Source organism: Artemia franciscana, chromosome 13 (genome assembly GCF_032884065.1).
Source record: "Artemia franciscana chromosome 13, ASM3288406v1, whole genome shotgun sequence".
Taxonomy (NCBI): domain Eukaryota; kingdom Metazoa; phylum Arthropoda; class Branchiopoda; order Anostraca; family Artemiidae; genus Artemia; species Artemia franciscana.
In genome coordinates this window covers 24102305-24120897 of record NC_088875.1, presented here as the reverse complement: position 1 = coordinate 24120897, position 18593 = coordinate 24102305, and the positions used below count along the sequence as shown (strand labels likewise).

Sequence of the window (18593 nt, the reverse complement as noted above, 5' to 3'; positions counted from 1 at the left end):
TAAGTGAAGATGAACAGGTGACCTTAGGTAACGAAAAGATTGATCAGGTTGGGAGCTTCAGTTACCTTGGTAGTATTATTAGTAAAGATGGTGGGAGCAGTGAAGATGTTAAAAGTAGAATAGCTAAAGCTCAGGGTGTTTTTTCACAGTTAAAAAAAGTTTGGAAGAATAGAAAGATAAGCCTACAAACCAAGATTAGAATATTGGAAGCTACAGTGATGACAGTGGTCAAATATGGCTCTGAAGCATGGACACTCCGAAAAGCAGATGAAAATTTACTAGATGTTTTCCAGAGAAATTGCCTACGGATTGTTCTGGGCACCCGGCTGACTGACCGTATTTCAAACAGTAGGTTGTACGAAAAGTGTGGTTCAATCCCGCTTTCTGGGGCTATAATGAAAGAAAGGTTGAGATGGCTAGGCCACGTTCTACGGATGAAGGATGACAGATTACCGAAGATTGTCCTTTTTGGCCAACCGTCTGGGGCTACACGGAAAGCAGGTCGTCCTTGTCTGGGTTGGGAGGATGTCATAAATAAGGATTTAAAGGAAATGGGAACTTCCTGGGAGGGTGTAAAGAGGGAGGCTTTAAATAGATTAGGTTGGAGGAGGAGCGTGCGTAGTTGTGTTGGCCTCAGGCGGCTTGGTGCTGCAGTGAGTTATTAGTAGTAGTAGTAGTAGTTCTATACAAACCTTATATGCAAACCTGTTCTATACTAATCTGTCCTGCCCCAGGGCATAACTTAGAACCCTTGCCCCTGGACTCAGGGGAATAGTAACCACCCTGGAGGCATTGCTATATGCTCTTTGGACTATTGTGAACGAAATGGCTATTTCGCAATTTGTATCTGATGCTTTTGGGGAGAAGCGGGGGTTTGGGGGGGCTTGTTTCCCTCCGTCACTTTTTACTCTTAAGAGGGAACGAAACTTTACATTTCAAATTAAATGAGTCTTCACTAAAGTTTACATGATCAACCCTTCCATAAATACCTCATTTGTCCCTGGAGCATAACTTACAACCGTTGCTTCCAGATTCCAGAGGCTATGTCAACCCCGAAGGCCTTTTTATGTGATCTTTGAACCATTTTGAACAAAATGGCTATCTTAAAATTTCTATTGGATGCAACTGGGGAAAGTGTGACGTGAGGGGTGGGGGCTAGTAGCCCTCTGATCACTTTGAATCTTAAAAAGGACATTAGGACTTCTGATTTCCAATCCAATGACCCTTCTCCAAAGTTCATACGACCACCCTTTCCATAAGAGACTAATTTGCCCTCGGGGCATCACTTACAGCCCTGAGAGCTGTTGGGAGAGGGTTGACATATTGAAAGACATATTTGCTGGACCTTTAACTACGCTTAACAAAATGGCTGTCTCAAAATTTTTATTCGATGTGCTTGGGGAAATGATGGGTGTGGGTGGTTGCCCTCCAATCACTTTTAACTGTCAGAAAAAAAGAAAATAGATAAATAATACATTTTGCCCAAGTCACTCTTTACTTATGATATCACTCTTTGCTTATAAAAACCCACCTTATAAATAAACAATGGACAATTTATATGACGTAAAACACTTGCCCCTGGGGTTGTGGGTTTTTTATCCCCGGAGGCATAGTTATTTGACTTTTCGGTTATTTTGTGCAAGATGGATTTTCCAAAATTCTGCTAAATAGATAAATCATTATTTGATAAATAAGAATTTAAAATCAATGAATCAACAGTGGATGTATATCATTGACCAATAACTTATCTTCAGAAAGCTTTGAAAGAGTAGCCAATGAACAGGATCGACGCCAGATTTGAGAACAAATATTGAAAACTGATTTTATTTATGACATTCTTAAAAATCCCTTTATTATGGTTTTAAACAATGGAATTTAGGAAAAACGTAAGTTAATTTTTTATTATATCCTGGGCTCCCAATTTTATTACTGAAACATTATCAAATTCATCTGTAATACCATACCAAGCAATATTTCTCTCTGGAAAAAATTTATCGGAGAAAATATTTTGTAACAAGAAAATATTTTGTATTCAAAGGATTTAATTATACATTGTAAAGAGTGTGGGTTCGACCAACCACAATCTTGTTTTAGCCCCTCCTTCCAAAAAAGACATTTTATCCAGTTTTATTCTTATATAAATTACAATTTGTGGAATCCTCTGTAACAAGCGGAATTCATGTATCTAGCTTGAATTAATGAATTATGAATTATCTATAGCAATTAATGATAATAAATTATCTATAGCAATTAATGGTAATGAATTTTCTATAGCAATATGGTGAATCGTTTGTAATTATCTCAAATTTTATCGGATCCATTTGGGGGAAAAGGGCGTAAGGGGGGCTGGGTGCCCTACGATCACTCTTAAATCTTAAAATGGAACTAAAATTTTCAATTTCCAGTCAAATAAGCCTCCTTCAAAATTTATACGACTACCCTTCCCAGAAAAACCATATAGGTCCCGGGGCATAACTTATAATCATTGCCCACGGGGTCTAGGGGGTAGTGTGAACCCTGGAAGAATTCTTATATGGCCCTTGAACTATTTTGAACAAAATGACTATCTTTAAAATTTGATCAGAGGCATTTGGGGAAAAGAGGGCGTGGGGGGTCTAGTTGCCCTCCGTTCACTTTTTACTCCTAAAAAGGGAACTAGAGCTATCAATTTCGAATCAAATAAGCCCTTCCTGAAGTGCATACGACCACCCCTTCCATAAAAACCTTGGGCTCGAGGGAGTTTTGTCGACCCCGGAATTTTTTTGTATTTGATCTTTGAACTATTTTGAACAAAATGGCTATCTCAAAACTTTGATTGGATGCATTTGGAAAGAACTATCGTTTGTTATAAACTCCTCTGTTTTACGAAAAATTATCAAAAATCGCCTTTCGTCTATAAAATTATAATTGATTTCTGCCAGGGTTGACACATAAATAGTGCTCTTGATGCTGATTGATATACCAGCTGTATAATTTACTTTTCAAAATCTTGGCATAGAATTACATCGGATAATTTATGGAATGTCAATTGACAGAGTTTCTACGATATATTTTATTGATTTTCTGTTTCTTTCTCTGATGTCTAATTTTAAAAAATTGAGACTGAACAAGAGAGCGAAAGAGAGGGAGAGGGACAGAGACAGAGAGAGAGAGAGAGAGAGAGAGAGAGAGAGAGAGAGAGAGAGAGAGAGAGAGAGAGAGATTGAAAGAGAGAGAAAGAAGCAGAAAGAAAAAAAGAGAGAGAGACATATAGAGAGAGAGAGAGAGACTATACCACGCGAATATAGCTATCACAACGCATCTGCTGCCCCTTTGTATTCTTAGATGAATTTTGGAAGCCCGAATGATTTATTTTTCTAAAATTATTCTTTATAAAGTCAGAATAATTGGGATTTTCTTGAAACCTAAGAAGACCAGTTGATAAAAATCGCATTCGCTATTCCTAGTAGCTATATTTCTAACATCTCACTATCGCACCAGATCATTCAGACTAAAATATTAGATCAGAACAGTAAGTTGGACAATGAATTTATGATTAAATAAAGGTTAAAATTACTGTATGTGAAGTCATGATCAGAAGCAACTGTGCTGACCAGAGTTAACGCGAAAGCGTTGACTGAGTAAAGAGAGATACGTATCCTATATATTATTTTCTCCGGCCATTTTGGATTGTCTTAGAAACTTGATTATAGTCTCACTCAGTCAAATTTCAAAAGTTCTAATGTCTTTATTAAGGCTGAAAAGTGGTCAACGGGGGGGGGACAGCTGATTCTATCCCACACGTCCCGGTACCCCACACCTCCATGGCACCGGATACAAATTTAAAACCACCGTTTTCTTGAGCATGGTCTCTGGTTCTGATGAATGTGCCTTCCGGGAAGGGGTTGTGGGGGAAGAACCATAAGCCATATATCTGATTTTTTTTTTCCTTGGCCGCTTCGCATGGAAGGAGTGGTAGTACAAAATTCCTAGAGGACCATTTGTTTGGGAATTGGATGCACTAGTACCCATTTTAAGAATCAAAAGTGATTGTATGGTGAGCAGCCCCATTCCCGTGACCCTTTTTGCTGCTTACTCCCTTGTAGTCACCAAGTCTTCCGATCAAAATTTTTAGACAGGATTTCCTCTCAAAATACCTGAAATCCAGTAAATATACCTCCAGGGATGAAACGGCCCCAACAGCCGCTGAGGCAAGGACTGTAAAAAATACAAAATTTTGAGTTGTTTAAACATATGTTTTATAATGAAAAAATGGGGTCTGTTTGATGCTGGCTGTGCGATTGGCTCGAAAATTTCAGGAATCATTTCCCGGGGCGAAATAATCGAATCTGTTTATGTGTAGAGGGGGGTAGGTGCCGTACAGGGGCCGAAAAACTCTTTGCCTCTGATTGTTTTGAAACTTACGGTCGATGTACTTGGGCCAAATGAACTTAATATACGAAAAACAATATCCGAGGTAAACCTCTTTCCCCTAAAAACGAAGCCTGAAAAATGGCGAAAAGTAATTTTATTTTATGAGTTTAAGTCCTTCGACTAGGGGCCCTAGTGCAATAAGAAAAATAGAAAATCTTACCGGTCAGGCTGAACAAAGGGCCAAAAACTTCCTTTCCCTGACCACTTATCATGGAAGGATGATCAAAGGAACTTGACCATATGCTTTATTGCCGCATCTATCTTGATTTAAAAGTTAGTTGTTGTCCTAGGCTCATTTTCTAATACCCCTACTTAGAAAGGAGCAAAGAAAAATCTCCAGTTTCTTTGGTGACGGGCCCGGGTAAACGTTGCACATCTTAAGCACTTTCAGATTTTAGTAAAGCCTCGGTTTGAAACTGACCTCCGCCTCCTAGAACAGAGCTTTCTTGTCAAAACTAAGAAACATGGTTCAATGGAAGAAAACTTGGCTGATTAACTCGAGATATTCCTCTCCAACATAGACTATAAATCATTTTAATTCATACCCTCTAGGATCTTGCTCAATTACAAGGAAAAACCATCCTTTTTGGCTCCAGTTAAGAATTACTACTACTACTACTACTAATAACTCACTGCAGCACCAAGCCACCTGATGCCGACACAGCTACGCACGCTCCTCCTTCAACCTAATCTATTCAAGGCCTCCCTCTTTACAGTTAAGAATTACCCGGTACATTCTGTAAAAACCGTGGAGGTTAGACCCTCACCAGTTTGCAGCAATAAGTAGAAATCAGCGAACTAGAAGAAGAAAAGAAATAAAGACAAAACCAGTTTATTGCTTCTGCAGCAAAGTTACCATAGATAAGAGTAAAGTTGTTGCCTCCCTAAAGGCAAAGCTGAATCATGTGCAATTTGTTGACAACAGAATATATTCATTTACAACATAATACAGAACAATCATTTTCACTTTGCTGACAGCCGAATAAAACAGTGTATATTTACTGTGACATTAAAAACGTTTCTTCCTTTTCAATCCATCCTTTTCAAACGTTTTGAAAACAAAATGGCCAATCATTTATTGATTCACCAATACAAATTTTATGTATATGTTGCTATAAAGCTTCTGTTCTGGGACTTTCGGTTTGCTGTCAGCATGAGTTTCTCCTTTCAGCTCGTTACCATGACCTGTGATACTGTTACTTATATATTTGCTTTTTTCTTCTTGAAATGGGTGTCAACTGATAACTAATGACAATCATTGCCTTAAATCATGTGCACCGACGAAGTTCCTGCTTTTCATCACTTGTCAATTGCTCCATGTAATATTAAGAAAATTTATATTTATATCTTTCAAGCTAAAACTGTCTTCGGCTTTGAATTTTTTTTTTAATTTATCAGAATGTTTCGTTTAGAAGAAGAGTATATTTCAGTGGTTGCCATAGGAGACCCTCTCTTGTCATAAATTTATCTTCTAAATAGCTTCAAGTCGAGACGGAATTTAGATGAGAAACAAAAATTCTCCATGGGACTAAATTACCATCCAAGATTAAGATTCAAGAGAGATGTATATGAAAATAAGCGTTAATTCAACTAGTTTTCAAAAACACAAACTATAGGATAATGATTGAAAATGTAAACATTGAAAGAGTTGGTTTAAATTTGTTATTTTTCTAGCATCCTTGCTTCAACGAAGTCCAACGATGAGTCCTAGTTGAAGTTCGTTGAAGTAAGGATGCTAGGGCTGTTTTAAAAAGTTTTTAAGAACAATATTAGTTTTAATTCTCACATTTTCATGTAAGTTGGTATATATATATATATATATATATATATATATATATATATATATATATATATATATATATATATATATATATATATATATATATATATATATATATATATATATATATATATATATATATATATATACATATATATATACATATATATATACATATATATATATATATATATATATATATATATATATATATATATATATATATATATATATATATATATATATATATATATATATATATATATATATATATTTCTGGTGTTGCGCTGAAGATGGCCCTTCGACATAGGGCCAAAATATCCATTGAACTGAATTCCACTGTCTTGAAAAAAAAATCCCCATTGTGTCTACTTTGTGTTTATTTGACTACTATTACTAAAAACAAACAGTAACAACTCACCTGAGGCCAACACAGCTGCGCACGCTCATCTTCTATCCTAAATTATTCAAAGTTTTCCTCTGTATCCCCTCCTAAGATATGCCAATTTCCTTTAAATTTCTCTCCCTACCAAGTTTGGAGAGGACCTACTTTTCTTTTGGCTCTAGATGGATGGCAAAAATGCGCGATCTTTGGTAATTTGTCATCCTTCATCTGCAAAATTGTTCCAGCCATCTCAACCTTTCTCTTATCATAGCCCTAGAAAGTGGGGCAGAACAAAAAAATTTTGTACAGCTTGTTGTTGGATAGACGGTCAGTCGGAAGGATAACAAAACTATATATAGACAATTTCAATGGAAAATATCTACGAAATCACCATCCACCCTCCCTCTCGTTTTCCGAAAAGCCCACTTTTCAGAACCATACTAATCTTTAGTAATAATACTACCCATGCAAGTGAAGCTATGTACTCGGTGAATTTTCTCGTTATCACCACTTTTATATCATTTATTAGCTATTAATTAATAGTTTACGACCCAAACTAGAAAGAAACGCTACAATAAAAAGGAGAAAGCAAAAAATTTTGAATTTTGTCCAACCAGATTGGCCTTAGCACAGCCACCAAGAGAATTACTAAAGACTTCAGCATACAGGCTACAGCGTATGACTTAAGAAATGTGGCAAAGAATCGGAAACCTACAAAAGACAAAGCCATCTAGGAAAATCAGTTCCAATATCATATTCCCTTGACACTGACTGAACAGATGGCTTTTTCTTCTCATAAGTCTGTGATGGTGGCTATACAGCTTCGACAAAACTGGGAGACGTAAGATTCGTCTTCTTGTTCTTTCTTTATAAACAACAAAGAGAGATAAAACTCCACAAAAAAAAAGAACTCAAACGAGACTGCGGCCAGTAGAGAGGAAAGACTAAAATAATGCGCATATTTCACCTGTATCCAAACTAGGCGTCCTCAGCGCAAGATAAAAAGAAAAAACACTAAACTAAAAACGAATAAAACCACCACCAATAATAATAAATACGATTGTCGCTACTGATCCACGTAGGGAAAAGAAGCTATTAGAGTTACTTCAATGAGAACATCAAAGTAACTGTGGTGATAATACTGAGGATAAATATTACAATAAAACTTAGTTAGTATAATAATATAGCAGCTTGATAAGGTCAATAGTATACCACTATTTGTACAGCAACATTATTAACTAGCTTTGAATTTTGGTGTAATAAAAGTTGTTAGGGAAACTGAAAACCTCATTAAGAGTATCTGGTCTCTTTTGGTTAAGTTTTATACTGATATTGTCCACCGTAATTTTATGAAATTACTAGTAGTTTTTTAATCAACTCTATTAAAACCATACAGGCCGAGCGAGACATAAGCGTTCTTGGGCAGCAGAGAGTGAAAAGAAAAAAAAAATCATCTTTCATTTTGTTATGAAGGAATAACATCAAAGGTCTATTTGGCTTTATAGGTTATAAAATGAATCGTGAGAAAAATAGTTTTTATTAGTTCTTCTCAGAAACCGGTGTTACAAGTTGTGAGATTTTAATTTTAAAATTAAAATGTAACCCCTGAGGCCAAGCGGTCATCGGCAATATTAGAGGTAACAAAATTAATTGTCCATTCTTTTTTCCACCATTGTCTGAATTCCTCGATGATTTAATGCGTTTATTTTGGCCTTCTCAGAACAATGGCTTGAGTCCATGCAATTTGTTGAGAATCAACGTGGTCGGCATTCAAAAGAAAAAAGAAGTAATAAGTACCAAATATCTGAGTAACTATTTTTGGCAACTTACCGAGGAAATTGCAATTAGTAGCTCTGATCTGCCAAGTACTAGAACTTGTATTAACAACGTCCCTCCAAATTTATAATAAACATATCATTTATGTATGTCCCAGGAATTAGGTTTTCAATCGTTGATCTTGTGTCATTTCCAATCATTTCTGTATTATTCACACAACTCCTCGTTCCTAGAAAATACTTAACCAATAATACTAAAACAACGACAATAAGAATAATAATAATATGCTGGAAAATTTTTAATGCGTATTTAAATAGCAATTATACTATTTTATTTTCAAATGAAAATAAAGAGCGGTGTTAAAATTCAAAACAGAGAGAAATTGGGTACTTAGGTAATTAGGTACTTAGGTTATAGAACTTAGGTGATTTTAGGGGTTTTATTAAGCTTTTGGGGCCATATCTTGAAAGTCTCTCATTTGTAATACGGAGGATATGTCCAAAGTGTTGCTATCTTCGTTGTCTCACAACGGAGACGATGGCTGGATAGCCTGTGCAGGTATGAACCTTGTCGCTACTGACACTGTCTCTTCAGCTGATCTTTAGGATCAGGCGAGGACAATTAGGAGAGTTCTCGCCCCTACCACCAAGGCCATGCAAGATCGTATCCAGAAAGGGGGATTAGCGGTTTGACCCCCCGTCCCTCCAAAATGTTTGTCCGACTCGTAAAAACGCAACAAAAATGAACATAAAAATTTTTTGATGAGTTTTTCAAATTGTTTGTACCCTCCCCTCCCTCCCGATGAAAATCTGGATACGGCCCCGCCTACCACCCCTGGTCTTTCAGCCGTAGTTAACTTCTGCATAAAGAAAATTGCCGATGAAACAGATAGCCCCATAAGATTCATCTACAGGGGTGTGTGGAAAGCTAAACTGATTTTTTAGTGGAATTTATATTTTTAGGGGAAAATTCATTGGAAGAATATCCTCCTGATAAGAAATTCCCCCTTTCGACATACATTTTTGCTTTAAGGCATATGATATGGTACGAGGACATCTCCAAGGTCATTACAACCAACAAAATGGAAACAACAAAGTAATAAATGAGTATCTTATCAATATAAGTAGACTTACACAAATCTACCATGCGATGTACTATAAGTTAAACATGTTCAATGATTGCCTTAAGCAGTCTTTCTAGCTGTTAAATATTATTAAGGTCTTATGTTCCCTCCTCAAGTTTGGGTTGTGTTAATTTTCTGTTTTCCTATGGTTTTAGCGTTTCAACGTAAGACGAAAATTTGGCTATTATTCAACAGCTTAAATTGAGCTTTATCTATCTACCAAATTGTATTTTTAAATTTTCCTTGAATTTTCTATTTGATTGAAAAACATGTTGAAAAGTTTTAAAAATATACAAAAACGATAGAATTTTCCCGTTTTTAAAGGAAGTTCAGAACATTCTCAAAAAAAGGTCTAAAAAAATTCGTAAGTACCGCTCAGGCAATGGATAGATGGCTGAGACTATATATTTTACGGCCCACCGCAGTATTTTACACCAAAAGGACAAGATAGATTTACATTGCGGATTTATTGCTTCCAGATCTATATATTTTACATTACGTAAACAATGAATGAAGTTCAGAAGTTTCTCCGGGGGCTGTGAGGGGTCATGTTATCCCCAAAAACATTTTTATCGCACCTTCTGACTGTGCTGAACAAAATGGCTATATTAAAATTGTGAATGGATGAATTTGGAGAAAAATAGATGTAAGAGACGGTTAGTTGTCCTTCAATTTTCTTGGTAATTTAAGAAGGGCATCGCCACAATTGATTACTTTTGAATTCACTCTTTTCCGTTATTCTAGCACTATTGATGCGATACGATCACCCCTGAAAAAAAACGAACATATATTTATATAGTTCTGTTGTCCTTTTGGCGCAACTTGGGACTGTAGGCTTGTCGCAAAATCGCATGTTTCAAAAGAAAAACCTTGTCTGAAGTGTATAAAACCTTTAACCAGTGTATAATCTTTCAATTCATGCTATAAATGTTTTTGCAATGATGAAGAAACTATTTTTCTCTCAAGGTAGATTACCGAAAACCAAATACATTTCAAAAATTTGGTCTCTCATAACGTTAAAAAAAAATTGTTTAAACTTTAGCCTAAGGAATCCATATCAATATATTAAATTGTTAGTCCATTCATTTGTTCTTTTCAGCAGTCTTGATTATTATGTTTTCTTTTATGTTAAGAGAAATAAAAACATAATAGTTCGAATCCTATGAACGATTTTTTTTTATCAAAGATGAAGAATGAAAGCCCCAAAAATTTCCAATTTTAATACGCAAACTATTTATAGCCAAAACTTCTTTCAGTTCCAGCGCTTTTCTTATACGAAGTAATATTGTCACAATAATTGATAACTTAAGGTTAAAAGTAAAAAAAAGGTGGGCCGAAAATTTGTCCCAAATCTATGCAACACATTACTTAACGTTTAACAGGGATTGTGTAGCCTTTGACAATTGCACCAGTGAAAGGTTAAAATGATTTACTCCTTTCGCATGTCATCTGAAATGACGAAACATTTTAATCCGCACGAGTTGCACCTGGCTCTTTCAAAGCAATAAAATATAGTCTTGTTAAAGAGCTCTTCTTTGTCGCAGGTAGCAGCCTCGAGGGCTTCCTAATTACCCCAATTGCCACCCAAATTCGCGCACGCGACAGATGGCCTGGGTAGGGGACCAGGGGGTGGAAAACTTATCTTAATCTGACTTCAAACGCCAGAGGTTCGAATTGATGGGTAATATTTATCTAAAGTATTTAGTCCCTCTAGCATAGAGCTTTGATCAATAATAAATTTAAATTCGAATAATACTATTTGACATTGCATATTCATTGATAATAAGGCTAGTGAGACCAATGAATTGCTTTATATAAAAAGTCTGTCATTTTTTAGGGTCTTAATGACTCTTCAATTGCGAAAATAAAATTTCTGTTTTTCTGATTGACTTTTGCCGGGCGATTTATGTTGTATGTTGGAAAATTCTCTGACCGGTTTAAAATTATACTCTCCCCTGTTTAAAATTATCATAGGCTTACGAATCAGTCTCTTATTTTCTGCTGGCTACTTAAGGATTTTTCTATTCCTAATAAAACATTTATTTTTCTCTCGCTTGGGTTTTTTTCAATAAAGTGCTAGTTTTCCAAATTTCTTTTCAAAAAAAGTTTTTCAGATAAACTTTTTTTAGTTTATTTGAGCAACTCTTAGAGGCATATTAAATAAAAAAAGCAGTTATTTCATCTGAAAGTAATGAGCAGCATTAAAACTTAAAATAAATAGAAATTACTTCTTATATGAGGGAGGTTTTTTCCTCCTCAATGCCTCGCCCTTCACATCAAAGTTTTCTAATACTTTTAAAAAAGCTTCTGTTTGTTCTAATTAAACGGCCCTTGTGTTTTAGGAGTCGTTCTTTAAAAAAAAACTGGGCAACTTTAGCGTTACACTGAAGTCAAACTTTAGCGTAAAGAGCAGAGCATTGAGGAGGGGGCGATTCCCCTAATATACGTGATAATTTATGTTCGTTTTAATTTTAATGATGCTCCTTACTTTCGGTTGGAAAAACTTGATTTAAAAAAAATTCTGATCGTTTTTCAAATAATGCCGGGGAGTTCGGCATCCATCTATGGAAAATTCCCACCTCCCATGAAAAATCTCTCCGTGGAAATTTCTTCTCACTTACTCCCCAATAACAAATACTGTGCGTAAACAATGAATAAATTTCAGAAGCCTCTCCAGGGGCTGCGAGGGGTCATGTTATCCCCAAAGACATATTTATTGCACCTATCGACTGTGCTGAATAAAATGGCTATATCAAGATTGTGAATGGATGACTTTGGACAAAAACAGGTGTGAGAGGGGGTTATTGTCCTACAATCTTCTTGGTGATTTAAAAAGAGCATTGCAACTTTTGAATTATCCATTATTCTTGCACCATTGATGCGATACAATCACCCCTGGAAAAAAAACGAACAAACCGACCAAACAAAATTTTAAACACACAGCCGTGAACTTTCTTTTTGAAAAAATACAAAATTCCTCATTTTTGCGGATGGGAGCTTAAAACCTCTACAGTCGGGTTCTCTGGTACGCTATAACTGATGGTGTGATTATTTATCATTAAGATTCCTTGACTTTTAGGGGGTGTTTCATGTCTTTCCTGAAAATCCGAAAAATGTTCTAAGGCTCGCAGCTTTGTGTATTTGGCATCAGTGTAATAAGCATATTCTTTTGATGGAACTGTTGATATCAAAATTCCGTTTTTTAGAGTTTTGGTTACTATTGAGCCAAGTCGCTCCATACTTAGAGTTAATGTCACATTTGCTACGAAGTAATAACTTTGTTCTTTTTGTGTTTCATCTCACTATTTACTTCCCCCAGAGGAACTTTGTTGTTTTATTTAAAACCCATATTTCCTCTTTTATATTTTTTTTAATATAGAAAATAAAATTTAATCATACTCAAAAAATTACTTTTTAGTTGAATAAAATCACGACTTCCAGATAGTGTCAATTAAAAATGTTTATCACGAGACAGTTTTTCTTGAAACCTGCTCTTTTGTAGAGGCTACTGTTGTCGGGATGGGAGGAAACAAAGTTGGATATCCTGATACTAACAAGAATGCTCTTCTACAAACAAAAAAGAAAAAAAGTGGTCAATTTATAAACACAGCTTTTGCAGCATTTGTTTAGTTTTTGTGGTATTTGTTTTTGCCAAGCGAATTCTGACAAGCGAATTCTGACTTCATAACCATTTTGCAAAGAGATCGTGAATGCCGATTTAACAACAAATATTACTTAACCTTAGACTAGGAAACAAAATTGGGAAAATCAACTAGTTTGCTTAATAACAAGATAAGAAACTTGTAGTTTTTAATACGGAGCCAATAAATACTCAAAATGTTCCTAAGAAGACGAAATAAATCGTCGTTAAAATATTTAAGCTATTTTGACAGCTTTGGGAGATCCTTTGTATTGCATTAAAAATTTTGTCGCCGCAACAATAGCAGAAAAAACCATCAAAATTGTTTATTAGCCACTGAATGGTTAAACTGCTACCCAACGTAAACACAAAGCACAGAGAAAAAAAGTGGGTTGGTTGGCCAACCCACTTTTATTGTATAAGGCATACGCTACTGACCAGTAAGTTTTTCACTAATTGTCTGGTTGTTCCAAAGACTTCTATAAATATTCATTCTTTTTCTTGGATGACCTAAAAAGACATGTGGTTTATATTTGTAATGATAAACAGCAAATACTTTGTACCAACTTATTAATTTACTGTGAAATTCCCTACGAGCACTTCATAAAAATTAAGAAAGTCATATTCTGTCACGCCTGTTAAATCAAAGTTTTTTCCTCTCTTACTTTTCCATCGCTGCATAATTGCAGTTTTCCTTCTAGGGTCCGTCAGTGAACGTAATAATAACCACTATTAAAACTAGATCCGCTATGAACAGCGACAGAACATTTGACTCAGAACAAATGTTCTGATGACATTTGACTCAGATTTCGCCCGTGTGACTTCCTCAGGTGAACGCTGTCCAAACAAAGATCTACTATTCTTCTATTTATTTCTTCCAAGTTTGGGTAAAAATCGTCTGAGGTTGACACTCGCAGCCATTTTGACTGATTTCTGCTGGTAAATTTGGATAGAGGACTATACCAAACGGTATATCCGCCGTGTCTACGATTTCTTTGTTGACAAAATGAGATTTGTCAAACGATCCACTTTGATCTGTTATTATATCCCAAATGTTTCTCTTTCTCGAGATCAGCTCTTTTTTGCCTCTTACCTCGTCAATTATAGAATCAGTCTCTATCATACTTTTAATTAGAAAATCTTTTTAAAACATTTTACTCCCTTTCCTGAAGCTCTTTATGAAGCCTATGACTGTCTTTATAACCGATTTAGATTTTTGTATTATGTTCGTAGGAATATCCAAGTTCTTTTTTCCTTATAACAAGGTGATTCCTTTCGTAGATCACTTTGGAGTAAAGTTCTTGAGATGGCATTTAAAATTGGCAAGGAAAGATACTTGGAAAGGTGAGAGGGTTCTCGGAGGGTTCCACTTCAATAAAACGTCAACATCTGGTAAAAATCTTCGTCAGGTCAACTTTAGACGTACCATTAGACATGCCATTGTACTCACATGTGACAGAGCGACATAGATCATACCCGGATGAAAACAACCAGTATATGCGTCAATAATTGTATATTGTAAGTTCCGTACTTATCACTTGTGTATTGTAATACCAGAGGTAAGTTAAAGTGGAAACTTGCTTCTTGTGTAAAAAAAAAAACTTGCTTCAAAGCGTACAGTTTCTTGGGTGATTTCAAACAGAAGCTCCTGTCAGTCAAATTTGACAAGGATAGTACCTATTCCACCAACTGGTAGCTGCTTGAAGCCACTTACAAAACCCATGAATCCAGTGAAAAGCTTATTATGAACAGAAATAATTCTTTGGAGCATTGCGTGTACATTAAATGCAAATATCAGGTTTGTCAGAGAGCTTGCTGTTCTTTTTTTGTTTTCGGCGAAAATTGCCATGTTCTTTGTTTCCTCTTCTTCAATTTATTTGTCTTTAACACCTGAAGACAGCCAACCTCAGTCAACTGCAACAAGTGTAGCGCAATCTGAGCTGTTTTTTCAAAGAAGGGACTAGTTACCGATCATATGATCTACATTAATTGGCATCAGAGTGGCAGGAGTCTTTTCCTCTATGGCTTGCTGTATATAGAAATTCACACTTTCGTGAGCTGTAGTTCTACAAGGCTCTCCAGCCTTTCTCTTGTTGAGTCTATTCTTGTTGAGCCTCTACCGAAGCCAAGTCAAATTTCAGCAAGGTTATCTGCACAACTCATATAGAGTTCTGTCACATATTTATCGGTAGTTCATCATATCCAAATTTTTCCCATAGGTTGGATAGGCCCATTCGTCTAATTCTATTTGTGGATTCATGAAGTTTCAGAGGTTCATATGGTGGATTAGAAGATACTGGTCGGAATTGAAGAAAGTCTCCGAAGAACAGGCTGTCACGGTTACCCCTTGACAAATCAACCGACATGATTTTAGTCAGCTCCAAGTGAAATTTTTTCAAACGAAGTCACAAAAGCATACTAACTTACTTGATAACAAGTCCCAAATGTCTTTCTCGAAGTAAGAAGCTGTTCAGTGGAAACAGAAGTATGCTTTCCTGCTGTTTTCTTGCCGAAAAAAAACTGAAGCAGCGATATAGAATGTAAGACAATTTTTAGTTTGAGCATTTAGAAATGATTATTAACCTTGCAAAATAACCTTTGATTAAATCTCGTCATTAAACATGGTTGTCCATTTTTTTGTGAAAGGGTATGAAAACCTAGACTAGATCTAGAGGCATTAATTCTCCTTATAGCATCTTACCCACACCTGACACGTGCTTGTTTATAGTCCGTAAGTAGTCAATAAATTCAGGAGAGGACCACTCAACACATTAAACTCTCAAGAATAAATTCGGTGAACCAGTAGCACAATTTGCTATGGGGCAAGGGGGTCAGAACTCAGTTTACCTCCACATGAAATTTAGCGTCTTCAGAAACCTTGTCAAAACTAGGAGAGGCCTGCATAATTCCAGATATAATGTTTGAAACCGCAAGTTTCAAAAACTATCATTTAGTTGCAATAGAAAGAAACCCTGGACAAAACTGCGTTAAACACCTGGAGAAGTGATCGCACGTTTCTTTGTGGTGAGCTGACTAGGGAGTTCTTTTCAGAAAATGGTTGACTCTTCACCTCTTGCGTTAAATTGACATACCGACATACCAGACTTTGTCGTTTGAAAGTAAGATCATTAACTAGAAAAACCGCACGAGATGGTGATCAAAGAGTCTAATAGGTGATCATAGAGTTTGGCTTATCCAAAAGAACGAATAAAGGAAGTAGTGAAAAGAAATTGCAGATTTTGTTGCCTAGATATTAATTCATTTTTTTTTTAGCTGGCCCTTATTTTTGTTGTTAAATTTTGCACTCTTGCATAAAGACTGTTCTTGCTCAGTTTAATTTCCCCTTGAAATAGATTACCGCGTAGGAGCTTTGCTAAGCTCCAAAGCGGAATTCCACAATTGACTCTGCCAAATAAACCTCCTTTTATTTGTTCTTTTCTTTTCTTTTCTTTTGTTCAACAATAACAAGAAAAAGTGAAAAACAAAACAAGAAACAAACAACACCAATAACACCTTCAATGGACTGACAGTTCAGAATTGCAGGATTCAGCACTCAAAAATGGGAACTTAAAAAAAAAAGAATTGAAATTTCATAAAAGTCAAATGGGATAAGGAATTAGCTAAGCAAAAACTTATATTTTACTTTTTGTCGTTAATTTTCTTTTACTTGACTTATTGATTTTTTAGTATTGAATACATTATTGGGCACTTGCTAATTAAACAAAGCACACTTAAGAATTGCGCTTAGGTTAGATCTCAGAAAACCGGTTTCATAGCCACAAAGACAAGTGACAGGTGATATAATGCATTTTACTTGTATAATTTGGACTATCTATTTGCACCTTAGGGGTTAAGGTGGGGTTAGGTTAGGTTATGTTAGGTTGTATTATGTGCGCTGTTGTACCAGTGGTGTATTATACAAAGAAGACAAAAATGGGCTGAAACTTTCCCCTTAATAAATACTAACACTCTTTATTGCATATACCTAGCATAAAAAGGCACATTTGGCAAATTCAGCAGCTACAAATCAGTCAGCTTAAAATCAAAGTACCTAGTATTGCAACTAGGTGGCAATGAAGAATGCCCTAAGAGTATTTTGAAGAACACTCGCCAAGAACAATCGTGGCAGGCTATCAAAGAGCATTTTTTTTTTTTGACCTGCCCAGGGAAAACAATCTGATCCCAAGTTGAAACCAAGTTCAAAAGTATCTCATGGAGATAAACGTCAATACTTTTTTGCCTGATTTTCTTTAATGATGAACACACTTTTGGTGTCTTCGGCCGAGATTCCAGTCTTCTTAAATATAAAACAAGCATTCTTGTGGGGAAATTGTTTCTAAGTCGTTGGTAATCAGTGAAAGTCATATAAAACAGAATAGGGAGATTAAGGAGCACTGCTCCTCCTCGACACCTTGCTCTTCGCTAAAGTTTTTTAGTACCTTTTATAAAAACCTTCTTATTGTTTTGATTAAGCGAACCTTGTGTTTCAAGAGTCTTTGTTGAACAGTTGGAACAAATTCAATCTTTGACATAAAGAGTGAGGTGTTGAGGTACGTAAAAATTTCTGATCGTTTTAAATTTTAATGTTGCTCCTTACTTTCAGCTGAAAAAACTTGTTCTTTTATTTAATTTCTGACCGTTTTTCTGAATAAAGCCATGAAGTCTGGCTCCACTCCACGGAAAAATCACTCCTCCCTACGGATGTATTCTCTAGAAAATTTAATTTGTTGAAAATTTACCCCGGGCAATAGCTCTCAACATATCCACGCGTAAAATGGAGTAGGCAAAGAGAAAGCAAGACATAAGAAGAATTTCGTATAGGATTTTTGATAAATACCCCCAATACAAAATTTCACCTGAAAAATTCGCCGCATTCAAACTTCCCTACCCTTGGAAAATCCCCCAGAAGAAAATTCACCCCCTACCCCCCAATGTATGCATACTTTCCAATAAAAAATATTATACGTAAACAACATACAAATTTTATAACTTAAATACCTCTCTCGGGGGTTGTGGGGGGTCATGATATCTCCAGAGGTATAATTATTCGACCTTTCAACTATGTTGAGCAAAATGGCTATCTCAAAGATTGATCAGAAGATTTTTAGAACAAAAGGGCTTGGGAGGGGTCCGGGTTGCCATCCAATCTTTTTGGTCACTATAAAAGGGCACTAGAACTTTTAATTTCCATTTGAATGATTCCTCTCCCAATATTTTACGACCACTGGGTCAATACGATTACCCCTGGAAAAAAACACCCGCCTGTTTTCTTTCTTCTGGTAAAAAAAATTAAAAAATTCTACTTTTTTGCAGAGGAGCTTGAAACCACTACAGTAGGCTTCTCTGATATGCCCAAGTCTGATGATGTCATTTTTATTAATATTATGTGACTTTTAGGGGGTGTTTTTCCTTTTTTCAAAAATCAGGCAAATTTGTCAGGCTCGCAACCTTTGATGGGTAAAACTAAACTAAATGA

General features: G+C 35.8%; 1 protein-coding gene across 1 annotated transcript in view; it reads left to right on the top strand.

Annotated features, from left to right (window-relative positions):
- LOC136034691 (TOX high mobility group box family member 3-like) overlaps window positions 1-18593 on the top strand; it is a 138263-nt gene that overhangs the window by 9321 nt on the left and 110349 nt on the right. The gene's annotated exons all lie outside the window — the stretch shown is intronic.